The sequence below is a fragment of the Pituophis catenifer genome, unplaced genomic scaffold (assembly GCF_029215685.1).
Source record: "Pituophis catenifer annectens isolate HBS135680 unplaced genomic scaffold, rPitCat1.0.hap2 SCAF_6, whole genome shotgun sequence".
In the NCBI taxonomy this organism is placed as follows: Eukaryota; Metazoa; Chordata; class Lepidosauria; order Squamata; family Colubridae; genus Pituophis; species Pituophis catenifer.
The window spans coordinates 34,333,476-34,357,957 of record NW_027256886.1 but is presented as its reverse complement, the minus strand read 5'-3'; the positions used below and the strand labels follow the sequence as shown (position 1 = coordinate 34,357,957).

The 24,482-nt window shown below is 43.7% G+C and overlaps 1 protein-coding gene across 1 annotated transcript in view; it reads left to right on the top strand.

Moving 5' to 3' along the window:
• Positions 1-24,482, top strand: part of ST6GAL1 (ST6 beta-galactoside alpha-2,6-sialyltransferase 1) — a 56,229-nt gene that overhangs the window by 18,137 nt on the left and 13,610 nt on the right. The window contains exon 2 of the mRNA XM_070946112.1: positions 20,132-20,217. The gene's annotated coding sequence lies outside the window, so the exon portion shown is untranslated. The remainder of the gene's footprint in view (positions 1-20,131; positions 20,218-24,482) is intronic.

Genomic DNA, 24,482 nt, shown 5'->3' with positions numbered 1-24,482 from the left:
AGTATCTTCAATAAATTGCTAAATATGTGCTATGTTCCTTCTTGCTCCAAACATACTACTATCCTCCCAGTGCCGAAGATGCCCACCATCAAGGAGACCCGTAACTTCTGTAAGCTGTGCCAGCACCCATATGGGTTGACCGGTATAATTCCAGGCATATACTAGATCACCTTGCTCAAAGGTTCTGACTGTACTTTCCCAGTCTGTGAGGGTTTCTGTCAAATAATCGGGGTGTATTCTGTCTAAATTTGTTCTCAACTGGCGACCCATAAGTAATTCGGTTGGACTCTTTCTGGTGGCTACATAGTGAAGTGTTGGTTGAACAAATACTTATCAAGTCTCTCCTGATAGTCAATGTGTCTTTTTGTTGTGGCCCCGCCCTCTGAGCCTGTCCCATCGGAGGAAGAAAGCTCCGAGCATGAGGAAGAGGAGTCAGCCAGGCCTCCCTCTCCAGGCCCCTCCCCTCTGGCATTGTTTCAAGTGCCGGCTGAGGGAGAGGAAACAGCTGATTCGAGTCAAAGTGATAATGAAACATCATTCCTGGACGCACGCCTTCGAAGGCGTGATAAACGTTTGCAGCAGCTTGGGAGGCGTGCTAGGGATTAGAACTGAGTCACTGAACCACACCCCAGAGACTATATAATAGAGGGTAGTGGTCAAAGGATCCTTGTGACGAACAAAGCAAAACCTTGGAGTCACTAAAGCCTCGTCCGGAACTGCTGGGAGGAATATTATTTCTGCTTGGACTTTCTTGAACGTTCGTATCTTATCTGTCTATTTGTGAAAATAAAGTAACTTGGCAGACGGTGTGTCTATCGCTGCCAAGTTGGAGATAAGAACTGGGTGCATTCCAAAGTGTTTCCTTAACCCTCGACTGGCTGTGTGTGTGTGTGTGGGGACGGGGACAGATCATCTTGTTCGTCACCCCATACTCCATCGTTAACCCACGATGGACCAACAGCTGCAGCAGCAGATACAGCAGATGCTGGAGGCCAATCAGCTTCTGCAACAGCAAGTAGCACAGCTAACTGCCCAACTTGCTTTGGGAAATGCTCCTGCAGCTCCACCTCCTCCCCCTCCCCGTCCGAGATGCCCAGTGAATGTGCCAGATAGGTTTTCTGGGCAGCAGGAGATGTTTCCGGCCTTCTTGGGACAATGCCAACTGTTTATGGCAATGAGGCCGGAGGATTTTCTGGATGACCGGGCTCGGGTGGCATTTGTTATCAGCTCCCTCTCGGGCACTGCCGCCCGATGGGCCACGCCCCTGTTGTTGCAAGATAGCCCCTTGCTCCTGGACTTTCAGGGCTTTTTACAACACCTGCGCACCATGTTTGAGGACCCCCTCCGGGTGCAGACGGCAGCGAGGCGCATCAAGGACCTCCGCCAAGGCAAGTGCCCCCTGCAGGACTATATTGCAGAGTTCCGACTGCTAGGCCAGGATTCGGCTTGGAATGAGGTGGCGCTGATGGACGCTTTCCAGGACGGCCTTTCTGACGAGATGCAGGACGAGCTGGTTCGTGTGGAGGCGCCACCGACCCTCGACGCGCTGGTGACCCAATGCCTGCGCATCGACGCCCGCTTGCAACGGCGACGGCCCCGTCGGGCTCTTCCAGAACCATCGACAGCGTCGGCACCCCCGCATTTCGCACCGACAGCGCTCCGGACCGCACAGCGTTTTGTGGCGACGGCTGAGGAGCCTATGGAGCTCGGAGCAGCCAGACCTCAACTGACGGCCCAGGAGCGGATGCGGAGACGTCAAGGGGGGTTGTGCCTCTATTGCGGCGAGGCGGGACATTTTGCCGCCTCGTGTCCCCGGAAGCGGAGTGGACCGCTCAAGCCTGTTCCGGAGTCTCGGCGTGACCTGCCGGGAAACGGGCCAGGCCTGGCCTAGGGGAAACTCTGGGTCAGGCACGTGACCATGCCCCGCCGGAGTCGGCGGCTGTGGACTGTGAGCCCCCTCGGCACCTGATTTTGAACACCCGGGTGTTGTTGGCTAACCGGTCGGAGGGGCTCCAGGCGCACGCGCTGGTGGACTCGGGGGCCACCACGAACTTTATGGACCAGGCCTTTGTGGCCCATTACAAAGTCCCCTTGGTTCCAGTGGACCCTCCGTTGAGGGTTGAAACTATAGATGGGCGGGAACTCGTGGCGGGACCCATCAAAACCGCTACCCAGCCCTTGCGCCTCGCCATTGGAAACCACGAGGAGGCGATCCAGTTTTACGTAACGGCGGATCTGCACTTTCCCTTGGTCCTGGGGATGGCCTGGCTTCGGGCGCACGACCCTCAGGTGGCGTGGTCGAGAAACGCCATCTCGTTCCCGAGCCTGCAGTGTGTCGACCACCTTCGCCACACCTGCGCCGGCCAGGACGTCTCTGCCCCAAACGTCTCCTTGCCTCCGGAGCTGACGCCCTTCGCCGACGTGTTCAGCGAGAAGGAGGCGGACCGCTTGCCCCCGCACCGACCCTACGACTGTGCGGTGGACCTAATGCCCAACGCGCCCCTGCCCTCGGGACGCCTGTACTCCATGTCGGAGCCCGAGCTGGCCGCCTTACGGGACTTTCTGGAAAAGAACCTGGCCCGTGGGTTCATCCGGCCTTCGACCTCCCCGCTCTCGGCCCCGGTCCTCTTCGTTAAAAAGAAGACGGGGGACTTGCGCCTGTGTTGCGACTACCGGCGCTTGAACGCCATCACAGTGCGAAATCGCTACCCCCTGCCGCTGATCCCGGAGCTGATGGAGAGGTTGCGGGAGGCCTCGATCTTCACTAAGCTCGATCTCCGAGGGGCTTACAACCTGGTGCGCGTGAGAGAGGGGGACGAGTGGAAGACGGCGTTCGGCACGCGGTACGGACACTTCGAGTATACCGTCATGCCGTTCGGGTTGACCAACGCCCCCGCGGTCTTCCAGCACTTGATGAACGATGTGTTCCGGGACATGCTGGATGGGTTCGTGGTGATCTACTTGGATGACATTTTGATCTATTCCCGGACCCCGGAAAGTCACCTCCAGCATGTCCGCCAGGTCCTGCAGCGCCTGCGGGAGCACCAGCTCTATGCGAAGTTGGAGAAATGCTACTTCTTCCAGACTTCCATAGAGTTCCTCGGGCACATCATCACCCCCGAGGGCATCGCGATGGACCCGCACAAGGTGGAGGCCTTGCGCAGTTGGGAACCCCCGCGTCGGGTGAAGGACGTCCAGCGTCTGTTGGGATTCGCCAACTACTATCGGACCTTCATCCCGGGCTTCGCCACCCTGACCTTGCCGTTGACCCAGCTCCTTCGGAAGAAGGTCCCGTTCCAGTGGGGGCCCCCGCAGCAGCAGGCCTTCGAGGTCCTCAAGCAGGCCTTCCTCACGGAGCCAGTCCTGAGGCACCCCAATCCACACCGTCCGTTCGTGGTGGAGACGGACGCGTCCAACGTGGCGATTGGGGCGGTGCTGCTACAGGCTCCGGTGGATGGCGGCACTCTTTTTCCCTGCGCATACTACTCCCGGAAACTCAACCCTTCCGAGCGCAACTACACCATCTGGGAAAAGGAGTTGCTGGCCATCAAGGCTGCGTTCGAGGCTTGGCGACATCACCTCGAGGGGGCCCGACACCAGGTGGAGGTGCGGACGGACCATCGGAACCTGGAGCACCTCACCACGGCACGGAAGTTGAACCAGCGGCAGATCCGGTGGTCGTTGTTTTTCGCCCGGTTCAACTTCCACGTCACCTACATTCCGAGCAACCTCAACCAGAGGGCGGACGCGCTATCCCGTAAGCCGGAATACTTTTGCCCCAAGGACTCCCTTCCCCCCCGGACGGTGCTGCCAGCGGACTCCTTGGCCGCGGTCCAGGAACCGGTGGACCTGCGGGCTCGGGTGCTGGAAGCGCAGCGACGGGACGACTGGTCGCAGCAGCGGAGAGCGGACGTCGGCCCCGCGTCCCCATGGACCGTGGAGGAGGGCTTGCTCAGACATCGGGGTCGGCTGTACGTGCCCACGAGTCCGCTCCGAGCCCTCGTCATGAACCAGTGTCATGACAACCCCGCGGCGGGGCACTTCGGCTTCTTTAAGACTTTGAACCTGGTGACGCGGACTTTTTGGTGGCCTCGGGTACGGCACGACGTGCACGCCTACGTGACGTCCTGTGTGACGTGCCGACAGGCCAAAGCCGCGTCCGGCCCCCCTCCCGGACTCCTCCAGCCGCTACCGACACCGGAGAGACCTTGGGGAGCCATCTCCATGGACTTCCTGACAGACCTGCCCCTGTCCGCTACGTACACGACCGTCCTCGTGGTGGTGGATGCGCTCACGAAGATGGCACATTTCATCCCGTGCCGCGGCCTGCCCTCGGCCCGCACCACGGCTCGCCTGTTCCTGCAACATATCTTCCGCCTCCACGGCCTGCCGGACCGGGTGGTTTCGGACCGCGGGGCCCAGTTCACGGCTCGCTTCTGGAAAAGCCTGATGGCCGCGCTGGAGGTGCAGGTGTGCCTGTCATCGTCGCACCATCCGGAGACTGACGGGGGCACGGAGAAGGTCATCGGCATACTGGAGCAGTACCTCCGCTGTTTTGTCAACCAGCAGCAGGACAACTGGGCCGAGTACCTTCCCCTGGCGGAGTTCGCTTTTAATAACTCCCAACACACCTTCACCCAGATGACCCCGTTCCATGCCAACGTCGGATACCATCCACGGCTTTTCCCGTTGACCATCATGGACTCCCCTGTTCCCGAGACCCGGGACTTCCTCTCGGAGCTGCAGGCAGTGCAGCAACTGGTGCGGCGGCAGCTGATCCGGGCGAAAGAGGATTATAAACGGTTCGCCGATCGCGCCCGCCGGGCGACGCCACCGCTGGAAGTAGGAGATCGGGTGTGGTTGTCCACGAAACACCTCCCCACGGACCGGCCGGTGAGGAAACTGGCCCAACGCTTTATCGGTCCCTTCCCTATCGAGGCGGTCATCAATCCGGTGGCCTACCGGTTGACTCTACCCCGCTCCATGCGGCTCCACCCTGTTTTTCATCGGTCCCTCCTGGTCCCTGAGGCCCCCGCGAGCCATCTCCGCCGCCCGCCGACGCCTGCCCCCCCAGCCGCAGCCGACGAGGACGATGCCTCGACGTACGAGGTGGACAGTATCCGGGACTCCCGTTGGCTGAAGGGGCGCTTCCAATACCTCATTGCCTGGAAGGGGTACGGGCCCGAGGATTTCACCTGGGTGGACGCATCTGCCGTTCAGGCCCCTGACCTGGTGCGGGCTTTCCACGAACAGTTCCCGTCCCGACCCCATCCCGACCGTCAGACCCGGGGGAAGGGCCCTGCGGTGGGGGATAGTGTTGTGGCCCCGCCCTCTGAGCCTGTCCCATCGGAGGAAGAAAGCTCCGAGCATGAGGAAGAGGAGTCAGCCAGGCCTCCCTCTCCAGGCCCCTCCCCTCTGGCATTGTTTCAAGTGCCGGCTGAGGGAGAGGAAACAGCTGATTCGAGTCAAAGTGATAATGAAACATCATTCCTGGACGCACGCCTTCGAAGGCGTGATAAACGTTTGCAGCAGCTTGGGAGGCGTGCTAGGGATTAGAACTGAGTCACTGGACCACACCCCAGAGACTATATAATAGAGGGTAGTGGTCAAAGGATCCTTGTGACGAACAAAGCAAAACCTTGGAGTCACTAAAGCCTCGTCCGGAACTGCTGGGAGGAATATTATTTCTGCTTGGACTTTCTTGAACGTTCGTATCTTATCTGTCTATTTGTGAAAATAAAGTAACTTGGCAGACGGTGTGTCTATCGCTGCCAAGTTGGAGATAAGAACTGGGTGCATTCCAAAGTGTTTCCTTAACCCTCGACTGGCTATGTGTGTGTGTGTGGGGACGGGGACAGATCACTTTTGTCATTCACACCATTTGCTCCACCTGCTCGTTACTTGCGGGGTGAAATGGCGCAACAACAACATGACGTATTCCTCGGTTTACGAGGAATACCTCGAATGCCGTTGCTGTAAATTGCAGCTCATTGTCCAATATCAACACGTCCGGAAATCCGTGTGTCGCAAACATTTTGTTTAATACTCTAACAACAGCGTCCAACATGGTTGACCTCATTATGGCCACCTCCAGCCATTTGGAATACGCATCAACAACAATTAGGAAGGACAACCCCTTTATTGGTGCTACAAAATCGAGCTGTATTCTAGACCAGGGGCCTTTCAGTGTTTCCTAGTCCCATGATGGTTCTGCAGGAGATGCCGGTCTCGATTCCTGGCATGCTTGACACAACGCCACCCACTCTACAATATCTCTATCTATATTTGGCCACCACAGATAACAACAGGCCAACGCCTTCATCCTTACAATTCTGGGGTGGCCTTCATGTAGAGTCTCTAATAATGATTTCCTTAGCCTTGAGGGTATCACTACCCAATTCCCCCACGATAGGCAACCCTTCTGCACTGAACGTTCATATTACCTTGGCCGGAATGGCTTAAATTCAACACTCCCTGTCTCTTTAGGCCATCCGCTCCATACCCAGTTTAACACTTGCATGATCGTTTGGTTTTTTCCGCGGCCGTAACAAGAACAGATGGCATGGTCTCAATCAGCAGTACTGATGCTGCTGGAGCTGGATCCTCCACTAGATTAGGTAGCGGACATCAGTTTAGGCCATCAACATGGCCCAGTTCTATGCCGGGTCGATGTATAAATCGATAACTATATGCTACTAAGAACTCTGTCCAACGCGTCATTCTTGGGGACAGGACCTGCGGTGTTTGCTGGTCTGCCACGATTAGTCCCAACAGCGGTTTATGATCTGTCACTAAATCAAATCTCCTTCCATAAACATATTCATGAAATCTCTCAATTCCAGCCACCACAGCCAACGCCTCTTTATCAAGTTGGCTGTAGTTCCTTTCGGTAGATAATAGTGTCCTGGAAAAGAATGCTATTGGAGCCTCACGATTGCCTGGAAGGCAAAGACTCAAAACTCCCCCGATTCCAAACAGAGATGCATCACACGATAGGACTAATGGCAGACATTCATTAAACTGAGCTAAGACTGTATCTGAGGAAATTAATTTTTTCATCCCCACAAATGCAGCTGCTTCTCTGCGCTCCCATACCCATGGCACCTCTTTCCCAACAGTCGAAGTGGTTTAGCGACAGATGCCTTTTGTTGCAAAAACACACTATAAAAATTGAACAGCCCTAAAAAGGCCTGGAGTTCCATCTTATTCTTTGGTGGTGGTGTAGCCTGTATTACTTGTACTTTCTCCTTGGTGGTGTGCAATCTGGACCCATTGACCAGGTATCCCAGGAACTCGACTTGATTTACTGCTACTTTACACTTTTCTTCCTTTACCTTTAGTTCAGCCTCTTGAAATCTTTGTAGCACTAGTTGTAGTTGTTCAAGTAATTCAGTTTTACTGGTAGCAGAGTTGAGCACATCATCGAAATAGGGCACAACCCCAGGGATGATGCCAAAAACAAATGTTCCATCAGGCTTTGAAACAACCCTGGGGCCATGCTCACCCCAAACTGTAAGCAGAGGCAACGGAACACCTCCTGATGCATTATGATAGTTTGGCCTTCGTCAGTGGCATTATCTACAGGGAGCTGCTGATACACTTGGGCAAGATCTAACTTTGTGAAGATCTTACCTCCCCTCCCAGCAAATGTAATAAGTGCTGCACCACTGGTAACGGATAAGCGTTATGCTGAAGAGCCCTATTCAATGTACATTTATAATCTGCACAAATTCGGACTGGTCTGGTTTCACTGGCATCACAAAAGGGGTCTCCCACTTGGTCCCCAGTGGTCCACCGGTTCCAGTACGCCTTGCTGAATCAATTTATCTAGTTGTTCATCAACCTTAGGCTTTAGTGCAAACGGCACCCTCCTTGGTTTCATTCTTATTGGTGCCACTTTGGGGTCCAAACTGAAGGATATTGGGGCACCCCTATATTCTTCCAACTTTCTATCAAACACATTGGCGAACTCTTTACTCAATTCTCCAATAGTTTCTCCCTGGCTTTTATAAACCCCAATAATCTCTAACCCCAAAGCTGCAAACCAATCCAGTCCCAGGAGGTTAGGCAGTGCACCTTCGACAACAACCAATTTAAGTGGCCCGCAGAAGTTTTTATATTCTATGTGGAACGTTCTGCTACCCTTGATGGGGATGTTATTTCCTTGATAACCTCTCAAACTAATACAACTACACATAAGTTTCCACTTGGATCCATGTGGCACCAATTTCTGTAGAGTCTGCCAGGATACAATTGTTGTTGCCTACCCCGTATCCACTTCCATCCAGCAGGGAGATCCCACAAAAGGACAGTAATGTAAATTTTACTACTTCCCAGAATCCTGGTTTGATTGCTCACCCTCTCTGAATGACAGGCGCCCATGTTAATAGTAAGAAACTCGTCCTCCAGGATTCTTAGCCTTGGTTGGCCATGGTTCCCCCCCCATTATGAATTGAAGTCTGCCCAGTTGGGGGGGGCAGGCAACGCAGCATGGCAAATTTGTGCTAGGTGACCCTTCTTCCCACACCATCTACAAATGGTGTTTTTATGGCAACACATAGCTCTCAGATGGTTTCCGCCACATCCTATACACAAGAAGAACAACTTCTGATCCTCTGCAATCCTTGCTGGCCGCTCTCAACCGATGGACATCATCATAATTATTTCCCTCATCTTCAATGTCCTCACATAATTCCACCTCTCCCCGATGGACGGTTTCCCCTCTTCTAGCTGCCAGGGAGCTGCCTGACTTCTGTATCTCTTCTGTTGATCTATTTGATGATTTGGCAGCTTGCGCCTCCTCTACTTCTGTCTGTAGCATTAACATTGGTTTCGCCAATAATCATTTCTGTAACCAAACATCCCGAACCCCACAGACCAATCTGTCTCGAAGGGCTTCATCTAAGTTGCTAAATTCACAATTTCCTGAGGGCCGCTATATAACAACTGATAGACACACCCTCTGCCTGGTCCCTATGGTAAAAAGCATGTCTTCTAGCAATGCAAGATGGTTGAGGAGCATAATGTTCCTTCAATTTGCTTAATAATATGTCCCAAGGAACCGTCTGCAGGGGTTGGGGCGCAATGAGGGCCCTCGCCCTCTCAAACACTTCTTTTCCACAAATGCTCAAAAAAAGTGCTCATTTACGATTGTCTGTGATATTTGTGTAATCATTAGCTTCCAATATACAGTCAAAAAGGATTAAATAAGAATCCCACATCTGTGTTTCAGGAGCAAATGGAGCAAACTGTGGTGAGTTAGCCATTGTCTTTCCAAAACAAACAGCCGCCACTCATGCATGCCTCTTTTATCTCTACGTTGGCTCAGGGCCCAGCAATCCCAGCTTAGTCACCAAAGAATGTTGTGTGTAGGAACACAGATGATGAGCCAGACTTCCAGCAGCAATGTTTATTTAAGATAATGATTCAGTATAAACCAACATGCAGTTTCCAGCTGACAGCCCCTTTTAAAGGAAAACTCAATCTTTAACCAATAACTTTAAAATATGTGCTGCACTTGCGTGGCAGAAGGAAAAGCCTCTGCTCACGCCTGCATGGACATAACAGTTCCATGAATCAATTACATGGAAGATGACTTGGAGAATAATCATGGGTACTTATGATTATCTATCTCATTTTGAGTGTCTTTTTTATCTAATTGTACACAGAGCATTTTTCCCATTGAAACATTAGGAGGAGGTAAACTATACAGGACTTAAATGGTCTCTTATTTTTCTGAGGGAAAATAGTTATTGAGGTACCAGAATATAAATTTATCATTTCTTTCTTTGTAATTTATTAAACTGTTAAATTATAGTTAATTTATTAACTATAGTTCTAATGCTGATCTTGATAGTTCTGACTAGAGTGACGTGCAAGAGAGGGAGATTGGATTGCTGACTTTGTTTCCACTTCTTAAATTTTTATTTTCTTTGCTTGCTCTTTTATTTACCTTTTTTGAACTCTTTGAAGTACTCTGTTTTGGAACTGGTTTGGTGGACATCTATTGGAGGTTTTTTTTCTATTTTTTATTTTTTCTCCCTCTTACCAGTGACTAATGGCAATAAGGACTGGATAATTTGGTGTGTTTTTTCATTCAATTTCGCTTTTGGATACTCAATTGAGTTAGAAAAATGGCAAAGGTATGGGAAATGAACTATAAATTAACAATGTCCACTGCATATAAAGAGAACCAATATAAAATGTTTTATAGGTGGCACATGCCACCGGAAAAATTGGCAAAAATGTTTAAAGATAAATCAGCTAAATGTTGGAAATGTCAGCAGACACCAGGATCGTATTATCACATGTGGTGGATATGTCCAGAAGCCAGAAACTACTGGAATAGAATTAAAACATGATTAGAAGACATGCTTCAACAACATATTGATTTAAAACTGGAGCTGTTCCTGTTGGAATAGAGAAAGCAGAGAAAATTAGTAAAGAAAATGTATATTTGATTATTTATGTAGTAACTGCAGCGAGGATAGTATTTGCACAAAAATGGAAAGCAGAGAAAATCCCTTCAGAAGGAAAAGTAATTAAGAAAATTTTAGACTGTGCAGAAATGAATACATTGACTTTGATAATTAAAGAAAGAGAGGATACGGAATATTTTAAGATAATTTTAATAATTATAATTTTGGTTAGAGAAGAGGTATAGATAAATATATTAATAGTAAACAAGAGAATGTTATAATAATTGAATTGTGGGGAGAATGTTGTAACAGAGGAATGGAAAATATTAAGAAAGGATAAAGATAGGAGGAGAAATAATAATAATAAGTCACTGGAGAAACACCTAGATGACGCACTGAATAACTGACTATGAAATATGTGTTTTTTGGTCTATAAAATTTAAAAAAAAAATTTTTTTTTTTTAAAAAAGGACATATGAATATATCTGAGTTCCACATATAGAGTTCTGAGTTCTTAGATAATAGAAGAAGAAGAGGTGGACATAGTTGCTGCCTAGATCAGACTAAAGGCCAGGATTTGGTTCTTATAATGGATAATTATTAATAGAAAGCATACAGACAGGCTGAGAATAATAGTGTTGCTTACTAGGTCTACTAGAATCAGGCTGAAAAATCTGGATAAGTTAATGCTTTCAGCAACTCTTTTTACTAGCTAATAGCTCTCTGGATGTTTGTAGCTTAGATCTGGTGTACCTACCATATCAGGTTTTTGAGATTCCTCGACTATCACTCACTATATATTCAGAATAGGATGGCACTATCAGTATATAGATAGTCCTCACTTAATAACAATAATTGGGACCAGAATAAGCACAATATCATATGACTGTACCTCTTAGCAACAGCAGTTCCAGCACTTCTAGTTGCTATCATTAAGCAAATTCTGCACCATGTAATGTAATTCTGTAATGTTAAGCATTACATCACATGATTGCCATTTGGGCTGGCTTCCCTACTCTCTTTGTTGCCAAAAATCAGAAGTAAAGCAGGAGTGGGTTCTACTTATCTTTACTACCAGTTCGCAATGGGCTCACATACACGTGCCAAGCTTCTGCTCATGCAAAGAAGCTTCTGCACATGTGGAGATCGCCTATGATGACATCCGGGGCGGTGGGTGGAGCCTCCCACCGGTTTTACTACAGGTTCTTGCAAACCAGTCCGAACCAGGGGCAACTGACCACTGAAGTGAAGGCTACAAACAGTGTTCAGGTGAGCACAGAGCTCTGCAACATCAAAATTGCAAGTTAGTCACTGACCACCCATATTGCAGTTACATGACCATGGGGACGCTGCAACTATCATAAGATTGGTCATAACTACCACTCATTCAACCCTGTCATAAGTTGGAGCAGTTACTGAACAAGTAAGCCACTAAGTGAGGATCTCTTGTAATTGATAGCAATAATGGAGGTTTTAGTTTTAGTTTCAATTATAAAAAATGAAAGAACTATATAAACCTGCAGAATGATTTGTTTATTAATTAATTTATTATTTATTAATTCAATTTGTATGCCGCCCGTCTCTGAAGTCTCAGGGCGGCTCACAATGCATTTAAAATCATTATAAAAATATTTTAAAATTAAAAACATTAAAAACATTAAAACTCATTCGCACCATTCATGGTCGGATCTCGCCGGATCGCAAGAGCAAGATCAACGGCCCCAGACCTGCCAGAAAAGCCAGGTCTTTACCGCTTTTCAGAAGGCCAATAGGGTGGGGATGGTCCGGACCTCAGGAGGTAATTGGTTCCAGAGAGCTGGGGCAGCTACAGAGAAGGCCCTCCCCCGTGGGCCCACCAGCCGGCATTGTTTAGCTGACGGGACCCGGGGAGACCAACTCTGGGATCTTACCGGTCGTTGGGAGTTATGCGTTAGAAGGCGGTCTCGAAGATACCCTGGCCCTGATGTGATATACTGGTATAGGCACAAAAATTGGAGAAGTTTGCTTGTATTTGAATTCAAGCATAATATAGAATTGAGAGAACTATTTTAAATATACATACTTCTTAGTGTTTGCTTGAATTTTTAATAAACTATAGAACACAATTTCTCTTTATTATGAAGCTAGCTTGACAAACACTATTCTGAGATTAGCTCTGTTGTTTTTACATTTCTTATATTGAGTATTATTTCTGCTTTAGAAAGGTCTTCTCAATTTCTAATATATTTGCTATTGTTTTGTATTCTCTTTTTTTATATATGCATAATGTAAAAAGATCACACAATTCCTTTTCAAAGTAAGCCAGCCCAGAAAAGAAATACAGTAAGTAAGAAAGAGTAAGTCTAAGGGATTAAGGCATGGGATAAGAAAAACTGAAAGAAATAAACTATATCTAGTTTTCAGCAAACTATTAGCTGGATTCAGCCCCTTGAATTCTTTACCCTATCTCTTGTTGGGGCCATTATGGAAGATGTGAAGTCCATAAAAGAGAGTGCATGCCAGTATTGGTTGCATAAACTATTCTGTGCAAGCCACAGTAAGACAGTTTACATAGTATACCACCCAGTAGCCAAAGAAAACTTACGTGTTGTGTAGAATTGTTTGGGCAACAATATCTGGTTAAGAAGCTCAGGATTTAACACAGTGTGTGAATCCAATCAATAAGAAAAAGTTTGTGAATGGATTCTGTGCATACCAGTCAGTTTGAGAAGATAAACAAGCTATTTAATCAGGAAGAAAAAGATGAACAGAAGTAGAAGAATGATGATAGCTGGGAAGAGCTGAAGACATGACTTTGTCTCTGTTTATTCCTTTTGAAATTTTCTCTGAAAGGAAACGGCATGTATGCATACCTGTTCTGTATCATTACATTGTTGCCTGTCTTTTGCCTAATATGCGAATTGGAAGGGTAGTTTTTGGTGTGTAAGAATACTGTAGATTCCTTCTATTGGGTATCTCATGGTATTTCCATCTGTTCTCCAAAGTAAATTTAGAATGTAATATCAGTACAGTGACCATACGTCCTTTTATTATAAAGGAAAGTCCTTTTACAGTATTTCAGAAAACTGTCCTTTACATTAATTTAATTGAATTACATTTTTTTTGCTCTTGAATTTTGCAAACGAAAACCTTGTAAAACAAAGTCATAAACAATTTTTTTATCCTTATGAACCTATTCTAGATTTCCCCTTTTTCAGGTTTGTCCCTAATTTTTTCCAAGGAAATATATTCACTGTAATTATAAGTTACAGAGTCAAGTAATAGCAAGATGACTTCTGAATAAAAATATGGAAAACTGTTGCTTTGTCTCTTCTCAGAAAATATCTCTTACTGCGGCTGCTATTGAAAAAACTAAACGGATTTGCCCTCAGGGATGTCCCTGAACAAGAATTTACTACCAAAGAAAATTGCATAATAGTGGGGGTTTTGCACATGGCCCGTTTGTTTTAATGTGGTGTAGTAATTGCTTTTAAAAAAAAAAAATTAAAAAGGGAACAAGCATGATTGTATAAAAAGGGACCTAAGAAGATGTGAAGGGCAAAGTATATTAGGCCTAACATCAGTGGTGAAATCCAAATTTTTTTTACTACCGATTCTGTGGCTGTGGCTTGGTGGGCATGGCAGGGGAAGGATACTGCAAAATCTCCATTCCCACCCCACTCCAGGGGAGGTATACTGCAAAATCCCCATTCCCTCCCCACTCCTGGGGAAAGGATATTGCAAAATCTCCATTCCCACCCCTCTCTGGGTCAAGCCAGAGGTGGTATTTGCCAGTTCTCTAAACTACTCAAAATTTCCACTACCGGTTCTCTGAACTGCTCAAAATTTCCGCTACTGGTTCTCCAGAACCTGTCAGAATCTGCTGGATTTCACCTCTGCCTAACATCTTCTCTTCGACTGTAGGTTTTTGTAGATATTGCTGTTGCTGGAGGCTATATTTTGAGCAGCTGTCATTTAGTTGTGACATTCAGTAACTTCTGTTGGCATCTGCTTCCTCTCTCCCTTCCTGATTCATGCAAAGTTTAATTTAGTTTCTTCATTTTGCACTAAGATAGATACACTTCTGGATTAAGAAATCATCAAACAAGCTTGTAATTTAAATTTGGCCATATAAAACTGGGGTCCCCAACCTCTGGGGCCATGGACTGGCACCGGTCCATGACATGTCAAAAACCAGGCCACGCAAACAAGCGAAGCCCCAGCCGCAGGATGCAAGAAGAACCCAAAACCACATTCCCTCCAGTCCACAGAAAAACCTCTCTCCACAGAACCAGTCCCTGGTGCCCAAAAGGTTGGGAGTCACTGATATAAAACACCATCCTCTCCCTGTTCACAAGATAAAAATATTTTTTTAGCTACAAATAAAGCCAGAAGAACAAATAGAAGCTGGGCAACCTGGAAAAATAGGAGGAAGATGTGGTGGCTATATTTGCCACATTGACTTATTTGTAAAATACAAGTGAGATAAATAAATGAAATATACTAAGGTGGGATCTTCATAAATTTCCTTTTACTTTTTGAGTAATTGAAAAGCACTTGGTAAATTATTTTGTCAGACAATATTTACTACATGGAAGAGAGCTCTTCTAGCTTGGATACAGTCTATCATATCAAGGTTTAGACTTGTATGAGAAGAATCTGAGTTAGCAATTAAAACAACAGTAATGGCTGTTGTTATAAACACTGCCAATGAGTGGCAAATGTACTAGTTACTTTTGTCTGTTGATGCGAAGCATTCTTTATGCCCTTTAGTGCAGGAAGATTCAATACGATTAACCCAGATGCTGAACATGTAAGATCACAATTAGTACAGTGTTAGTAATTGTAATTACTAATCACAATTACATATCCTGGAACCCTAAACCTACCGTATTTTCCGGCGTATAAGATGACTGGGCATATAAGACGACCCCCGAATTTTCCTGTTAAAATATAGGGTTTGGGCTATACTCGCTGTATAAGACTACCTCTCTTCCAACGCACACCAAATAAAAATTAAAAAACATCAACTGGCTCACCCACAATGTAAAAGCAACTGTGCTAGACCCAAAATGGCCCCTACAACAAGCAGGAACCTCACACAGCCACAAAAAGCCCAAAAAAACAACTTTCACACTTTACTAAGGTTACCAGACGCCCCGCTTTTGGCGGGACAGTCCCGCTTTTGAACAATTTGTCCCGCGTCCCGGGGCGTTTTAAAAAAGTCCCAATTTTTTGAAAGAATGCAAGACAAGCTAGGGAACCGCACAGTGGTGGGTTGCTCCTGGCTGCCTCCTGAGTCCCAGCTGATGGCTAGAGAGAAAAAAACTGCTTAAACTCTTGTCGCGGGGCTTCAAAGGGCCGCCCTACAGCTGATCAGTGTTAAAAGAAAACAAATGAGTAGACCGATGCCTGCAAAAATAGAAAAAACAGCCCCTTAAAGCTTCAGCATAGGTTAATTAGCACAAGTTGATTAGATCGGCTTCCCGACTCTCAGCTGATTTGCTCTCAGCTGTCTTGCTCAGGGCTCTGTAGTTGCTAGCTGCAGAGTGCTGGAGATTTTTTTCCCCTAACTATGCTGAAAAAACGAAACTGAAAGTAAAGCAGGGTCTGCTGCAATGTGGCAAAATGAGGCAGAGAGAGATTTCTTTTTCTTTTTCCTCACCAAAAAAGGTAGGTGCCAAACTGCAAACAATGAGAAATTTAGGGCAAAAGAGGAGAGTTCAAGATTTTAAAACACAAAAGAAAAAAAGCTCTATTTAACTAGGGAATTGTAATAATTGAGATACTATTAATTGTATATTGTGTTGAAAGCAAAAATGGTTAAGCTGTGGTTTGGAGGAATATATGGGAGAAATTATTTGGTTTATTATTATTGGTAAATATAATTAACTGATTTGTAAGAAATTGGATTGCATGGAAATAATTGGAATATTCATGTTCATATTGATTAATATACAAAAAAGATAGTTATATAACTAATTGATTTATATTAAAATGTTGAATTTGTATTAAACAACTGTATTACATAATTACATAATTAATCAATGTGAGGATGGATATAAAAATAGATGACAATGGGAAGGGATATAATATAGAATAGAAGGGAAAAATTGAATTTGATTAAGATTAGAGATGAAGATGAAGGGTAATATTGGTTTTTTAAAAAAAATAGATGAAGAATAAATATGGCAAAAAGGAAATATAGAAATTGTAAATTTAATTGAAATGACTAAACACTGTTTAAATTTGTGAACCAGCCAAATATTCTGTTCAAAGAAAATACATTGTATATTTGTATGTTTGTTTCTAATTATTGCTATTTATTCATATTTGTTCTCTTTTATTCTTTAAAGTTTAACAATTCATTCTTTATCTTAATATCTTTATATTTGTTTGGGGTTGGCTTTCTTCCCTTTCATCTTTTTTATTGTACAGCAATCTTTCTCCTCAAACCTACCACCTCTCTCTTTTCTTTCCTTCTTACTTTCTCTTCCCCCCCCCACTCTTCTTCTCCTCCCTACTTCCTCTTCCTTTCTCCTTCTTCTCCTCTCTTCCTCCGTCTCTTACCCTCACTCCTACTCTGATTTCCCTTCCCTTCCTTCATCCCTCTCTATTGCTGTATCCTTTTATGCATATGGACTACTCAGAGGGCTGAAAAAGTTATTTTTGACTGGTCCTCGCACTTTTGACCAGTCCTCAAACTTACAACTGTCCTCACATTTTACGTTTTTGCCCTATCTTGTCACCATGGTGAAGAGAAGCAGTTGTGAAATGAGTGATACGGTTGTTAAGAATGCTACAATGGGCATAAATGATGACCAGTCATAAGTGCGAGGACCGGTCAAAAGTGGAGGACCTGTCAGAAATCACTTTTTTCAGCCCTCTGGCTAGTCCTTTTGTGCATATGGACTACTCAGAGGGCTGAAAAAGTTATTTTTGACTGGTCCTCGCACTTTTGACCAGTCCTCAAACTTACGACTGTCCTCACATTTTATGTTTTTTGCCCTATCTTATCACCATGGTGAAGTTGTGAAATGAGTGACATGGTTGTTAAGAATGCTGCACGGGCATAAATGTGAGGATGGTCATAAGTGTTAGGACCAGTCAAAAGTGCGAGGACCTGTCAGAAATGACTTTTTTCTATACACATAGCCATGGCCACCCGGTCACATGACCAGCTAGCCACGCCCATCCAGTCACATGACCTCCAAGCCACGCCCACAAAATGGTGGGTGTCCCGCTTTACCAATGTTAAAATCTGGTCACCTTACACTTTACACACACACACAACACAACACAACTGGCTCACCCACAATGTAAAAGCAGCTGTGCTAGACCCAAAATGGCCCCTGCAACAAGCAGGAACGTCACACAGCCACAAAAAGCCCAAAAAAAACAACTTTCAGACTTTACACACACAAAATTCCACATACAGCTTTGTGAGATTTTTTGTGTTTGTGTAGTTAGAGTGAAACACTACAGAAACACACTAAATCTCAGAAAGCTGCACAAATATTATTTTATTTTATTTTATTTTTATTTTTATATGAAAACTAAATTTAAAACTTCCTAAACTTTAAATGGCTAGGTCTAAAAAAGAACAACTAAAAAAAACCCCAATTAACTATTTTTTTTAAAGCTCCCAAAGGGGAAAAAAACTTACCCAATAGAACAGGGGTCTCCAACCTTGGCAACTTTAAGACTTGTAGATTTCAACTCCCAGAATTCCTCAGCCAGCTTTGTTTTGCTGGCTGAGGAATTCTGGGAGTTGAAGTCCACAACTCCCTGCCTGCTTGATTGCAGGCAGGGAGTGGCTTGCTGATGGAATAGATTCAGGCAAGCGAAGCAAGGCAAGCGCTGCGACTAGCAGCTAAGGTTAGCAAGCTGGAGGGGGAAAACTTTTTTCCTTTTACATGGCTCTGGCAATCCCAGCTGCGTTGCCTGATTAGCAGGCAACTCAGCTGGGATCATCAGAGCTTGGATCGCCAGAGCCATTTAAGGCTCGTCAGAGCCTTTCGGGCTGGTCTGCCTGGTTACAGGAGAACAACACCCGGTGTATAAGACGACCCCCGACTTTTGAGAAGATTTTCATGTGTTAAAAAGTCGTCTTATATGCCAGAAAATACGGTATGCCAAAATAAACTGACTTTCACTAATCATCCCAAACCAAAAGCAATATTATCTAAATTTGTATGGAAATTCTATTTTGTTCAACTGATTCAACTTTTAATTCCATCAATTACTATTACTATGATTAGCAAGATTGAGTATTTTATTCTTACCTCTTTCAGGCAAGAGCAGTTGTTACATTCAAAACAATAGAAATGAAGGATAGCATATTTGAACTCAAGAATTCTATTCATTAAAAAATTATCCCATTTTTTTAAAAAATACAACCAACTATACATCTGGTCTTCACTGTACTCCATCTATCAAATTTACCACAATAGTGGTAAAGTTTTATCACAATTTCATAAAAATATGGCTTTAAAAAGGTTAGTTTGTTCTGAGGACTTGGTATAGATCATGGTTATGATTACATTAGGTCACATTAATTTCAGGAAATCTTAAGTCCTAGACAAGATCCCATAAAGCTTTTAATCATTTCCTTCTTATTATTAATGTTCTTTTCATCCACTCCAACTGGACTAGATGTACTATTTGACACGGTAAGCTATTTTAGAGGGAGAAATGTTGTAATGTATACATAATTATACATAATTAAAAAAACATCAAGGATGTGTTTTTTCTGCATTCAAGAATCAGTTATTTGCATTCATTAATTTGTTTCTGAAGACTTCAGAGCTCTTAGTATTTTAACTATTATTAGCCTGTGTGTTATTCATGATTAATTGGCAGTATAGTGAGAAATCAAGCTCACTTCTAATGGTAATTTTTTTTATAGATGCTTGCCCATTTTAATTTCATTATTCGTCAACAGCAGGGAATAAATCTGTCAACCGACTAGCAAATATACTTTTGACAATATAGTTAAAACAATATTTTATTTCATAATTAGGAATTGATTTGTAATATAGTGTATATGATTAGTGACTCATTATTGGTTTGATGCTATTTATTGTTAATCTCATTAAAAGTGTAATTGTAATTTGCTTATGGCTTTTTAAAAAAATTCTTAGAATTTCCATCATGGTGGTCTTATATCAGTGAAGGCAAACCTTTTAGGCAGAGAGTGCCCAAACCAGAAGGTGCACGCACCAGAGTGCCATAAACCCAACGACCAGCTGGCCAGCATGCATGCGCACCTTGGAAACCCAACAACCAGCTGGCTGAGCTGGGATGATGGTGCGTGTGCCACAGAGAGGGCTCTGCATGCCACCTCTGGCACGCATGCAATAGGTTCATCATCACGGTCTTTTACCAAGGTATTAGCCCTATATCAAAATGTGATTTAAAAATCTCACATAGCACCAATTGTTGCCAAGCAATAATGTTATTGCTATAGTACATATCTATGTATGTATGTTAAAAGTAGGCTGATAATGACATGACTTTTATTTTAAAGTGGTTCCCCTTACAAAGTTAAATACTTGTTACAAATGAAAGTAAATTTTGTGATAGTAAATTTCTAGGACTTTATCTTTATTTTATGGGTTAGCAAGGAGAATATTCTCCTCAAATTTGTTCTGTCTTGTTCCTATCTTAGTCTTTTACAATTGTTTTAAATTATTGTTCCTGCCCCTTTAAAATGTATTGTTTATTTATTACAGACTTTCCCTAATTGCTGTCTTTGGAATTTGTTAAGCTTCTTCAGCAAAATGTGTACAGCATTTTAGCTGCATTTTACTTCAGAAAAGTAAGTCATATATTTTATGGAAAGTTCAGAAATAACCTGCATGACCTTTATGGAAACTGTTTATATAAAATGTTTTTTTTCTTCATTATAAAACACAATATGCACAGGACTGCAATTGTTAATTATACACAGTTTTATTGACAACAGAATACTTAGGGGTGATCAAAGATTATATCATGAAAGTTTCTGTCTTAAAATTGTATAAATTACCAAAGCAAGCAGTGTAGTTCCGCTTTGTCTAATAGTTCCATTTTTCTAATAACTTCTTCTTTATCATAATTTTTGCATGCTAACAACATTTGTTTAATACCAAGGAAAAATAGATATTATACAGTTGTTAGAAGAATTTTCAATCTGATTACAAGCAGGGTCTCTCAATGAAGGACTTGAAGTAAAGGTAGAATTTATTTGACAACTAAACAGCGAAACCAATAACGATCGAAGGCGGCCACAAGCACATGAGAAAAGTCAGTTATATTTATAGGACAGTTTGTTTCTTGTTTTAGAAAGCACTGTGAATGTGGTTCGCATGGCTGGGTGAGACAAGTCAGATAGGAGAAAATGTGTTTTCTCTCCCTGCGGGGTCTTGTAATCATTGTCCGTTTCTGGGTACAACAGTAGAATTGGAAGGATCATTTATATAACATAGTCTATTGTCTGCTCAGTTCAGAAATCCAAATTAAACGATCCCTATTTATGGCTTTTCATGATTGTATAGAATGTTGATTCCACATAATATAGATTAAATAGAATTATATTACATTTATAATATTTACATTAAAATGAGTTGGAGAAAAGTGACTTTCTTTTGAACCTCAGATGAACATTCATGTAAGCAAACACTAAGTGACAATGGTTAGTGTAATGGGAATTGCAATTTAATGAAGTCTGTGATTACAAATGATTTTTTATTGTGAAAGCTTACACAACAGTAAGCAACAATAAAATTATTAGGCTTTTTTAAAGAGAAAACACCATTTTGATTCTGTACTAGCATGTAAACTTTGAAAATAAAATAAGTTTATGGCGTGAAAATGTGCAGTTGTTACTTTATGCAGCGCTAAAGAGGGATGTTGTTTGTTTTGCTGTTTCAGTTAACTATGCTGAATCATAGATATTCCTTTTCTTGTGATGAATACAAAATATGTTTAATGCCAGCCCCATAAGACGGCTGTTGAAGTGATTTATTAATACTAACTACAAGTTAGTGGAGAGTTCCTCCCGAGTTCCTCAGGCACTACCTTCAGATTCTCTGTGTTGATATGAAGTCTCAATTCCTCAGAAATGGGGCTTGTTAAAATTGATCTTTATATACCAAGATAGGCATAGTAAATGATTTACTATTATCAATTTTCTTTATTACTGATGTTACTTGTCCCAGTAGAAAGTATAAGGCATATACTTATTCCTTAAATGAAGAGCCAGAGCACATGACTACCAAGTTCTTTATCTGTGATTGCAAAATGTCTTACTTGTTTCTGCTTTGGTACTATTCTGTATGCATGAGTTCACACAGTTGTTAGAGTAGTAACAGCTGCATAGAGCTCAGAGTCACTAAAACCCATCTGCCCTTGATCTAAAGACTTCCTGCAACAGCTACTGAAGCTTATTTTTGCACAAGCAAACGGGTTTGGCTGGGGAATTCTCCTAAGGAAGCAGAAAAAAGAGGAAGACAAAAAAGAAGATTGAGTGATAATTGCTGGTTGTTTTCTGAATACTGAGGTATGATTTGTAATTGCTGCTATTTCACAAATACTGCCAATGGACTATTATATGTGACTTGACTATTCTTGCTGCTGATCCTCTTGAGGCACCGTTAGAGGTTACTGATTGAAGAATAGATCAAGCTAATGACATCTCTTAGCAAAAACATAGACACATTGTTTCCAGGATTATCTGTCTTCTGCTTGGCCTTTTAGGTGTCTCATTCATTCCTGTCATAAATCCATCCACAGGCTGCTAGTCACCCACTTCTTCTCTTTCCTTCAAATTTCCCTATCCTTATGAGCTTAAGGGAACTGAATAATTGTAATCTTTGTAGGTGTAGACACATCATGAAATATGAATATCCTTTCCAAGAGGTTTATTGCTACCCTACCGTCGGCTGATTTGCAGTATATTTCTTTACTGTTGATGGTTGTTCATAAAAGGCAGAATACTGAATATCACTACAAGTATCACTTCACTGAGTATCTTCTACCATTTGAATATTATTATTATTATTATTATTATTATTATTATTATTATTATTATTATTATTATTATTATTTCAATTTATATGCCGCCTTTCTCTGGAGACTCAGGGCAGCTTACAATGCATTTAAAAAAACCATTATAAAAACATTTAAACATTAAAACATTAAAACCCATTCACACCATTTGCGGCCGGATCTCACAAGATCGCAACAGCAAGATCAGCGGCTCCAGGACTGCTGGAAAAACCAGGTCTTCACCGCTTTTCGGAAGGCCAATAGGGTGGGGGTGGTCCGGACCTCAGGAGGTAACTGGTTCCAGAGAGCTGGGGCAGCCACAGAGAAGGCCCTCCCCCGCGGGCCCACCAGCATTGTTTAGCTGACGGGAACCGGAGGAGACCAACTCTATGGGATCTTACCGGTGTTTGGGAGCTATGTGGTAGAAGGAGGTCTCGAAGATAACCTGGCCCTGAGCCATAAAGTCCTCTATAAAGGACTTAGAAGGAAATAAGTTCCCCAGAGAACAAGCTCATTGCAAGAGCTTACAGGGAGAGCAAAGGAAGCCGGGGGAAGCAGTTCTATGTACATGGTTGTACATGAAGATGGAGGAAATTACTTTCATTATTCACAGGGGACGTGCCATGTATATTTTCCTTCCTCTGAATGACAAGATACAGGAATTGCAAGCTTTAGACGTGTAGATGAGAGCGTTATAGGCAAACCTATCCACTCTTTAGATTGTCAAAGTTAGGGTTGTAGAGAAGGCAATGAGGCACATTTAAATTGCAAAGCTGTGCTAACTAGGATCACTATACCATCTTTAGATTTCCCACCCACCTTGCTCGGGGGAGCTGGGGTAGAGTTAACCCAGTAGCCATCTAACTCCACCTCTGAAGAGATCTAGGTTTCTTGTAGAAAGAGGACATCAAATTGTGATATATAGTCAAAAAAAAGTTAGTCTTTTGATGGGACTGACCAGCTAGTGATATTCCAGGTTAGAAGGGGAAAAGGATACTCTTTTGAAGTCCATGAGGAGATATGGTTTTGACAAGAGGAAGCTGTGAGGTTACTATATTGAGCTAGGAGGTCATCAGCAGCCATTATGACCTCCTCCAAAGGATGACTTGACTCATGTATGCCCTACATCAGCTCTTGGGGGGGTCTTCTTTGTAGTGGATGACATTGACACCATTTAACAACTTGTTTCTGCTTTGATACTATTTTGTATGATGAGTTCACACAGTTGTTAGAGTAACAGCTGTATAGAACTCAGTGTCCCTAAAATCTTGAGGGGGGGCTTCTCCAGAGATGTTGGGCAAAGAGATGTTAAATCATGCTGCATCTGGCTCATTGAAGTTGGCAAGGATCCCTGCCCATCCCCTGATTTGTTGCTGGAGTCCCCATGAAATATCCCGATGAAAGTAATGACTCCTTCTCAACTGCAAGATCTTCTACTGGCCCAAGAAGATTCAGACTTTTATTTTTTATAGAGCCATTTTCAGGCAATCCATTATTTGCTGAGAGGAACGTGAGAGGCTCAGTGTTTGAAGATACAAGGTCTATAAATGGTTTAGCTGTGGCAATTGTGACCAAGGTTTTCTTCATATTTTCTAGTTTAAACAGTATATTGTCTTGTTTGTGGTAAAGAGCCAAAAGCATTAATAAGGCCAGCTTCTGTGCTGAGAACATCTTCATCAGGTAAGGCTGACTGATTCCCACACTCTTCTTCTCTCAAGGCTGGGAGTGAAGAAGCAATGACCTGGGGAACTAACATATTAGCTATTAAAGATTTAACCTTTTCATCACAAAAGACTGTGGTAGGAAAAATTTGAAAGGAAGCTAGATATGCTCTCATCTTGAATAGCATCAAAGGCATCCAATTTGGGGCATCTGGGAGCCATTTGATAGCACATAGATCAATCTGCCTACATTGGCAGTGAAGAAGGTGACCTAAGGAAGCTAGGATTGCTCTCCTGGTATTCCAACATCCAACATTAAGTCTATTAATACAAATTCTGAGAGCAACCTGTTGTGTTTGCAGTGAATGATTTAATTTGGTGGGGGATTCTTTGC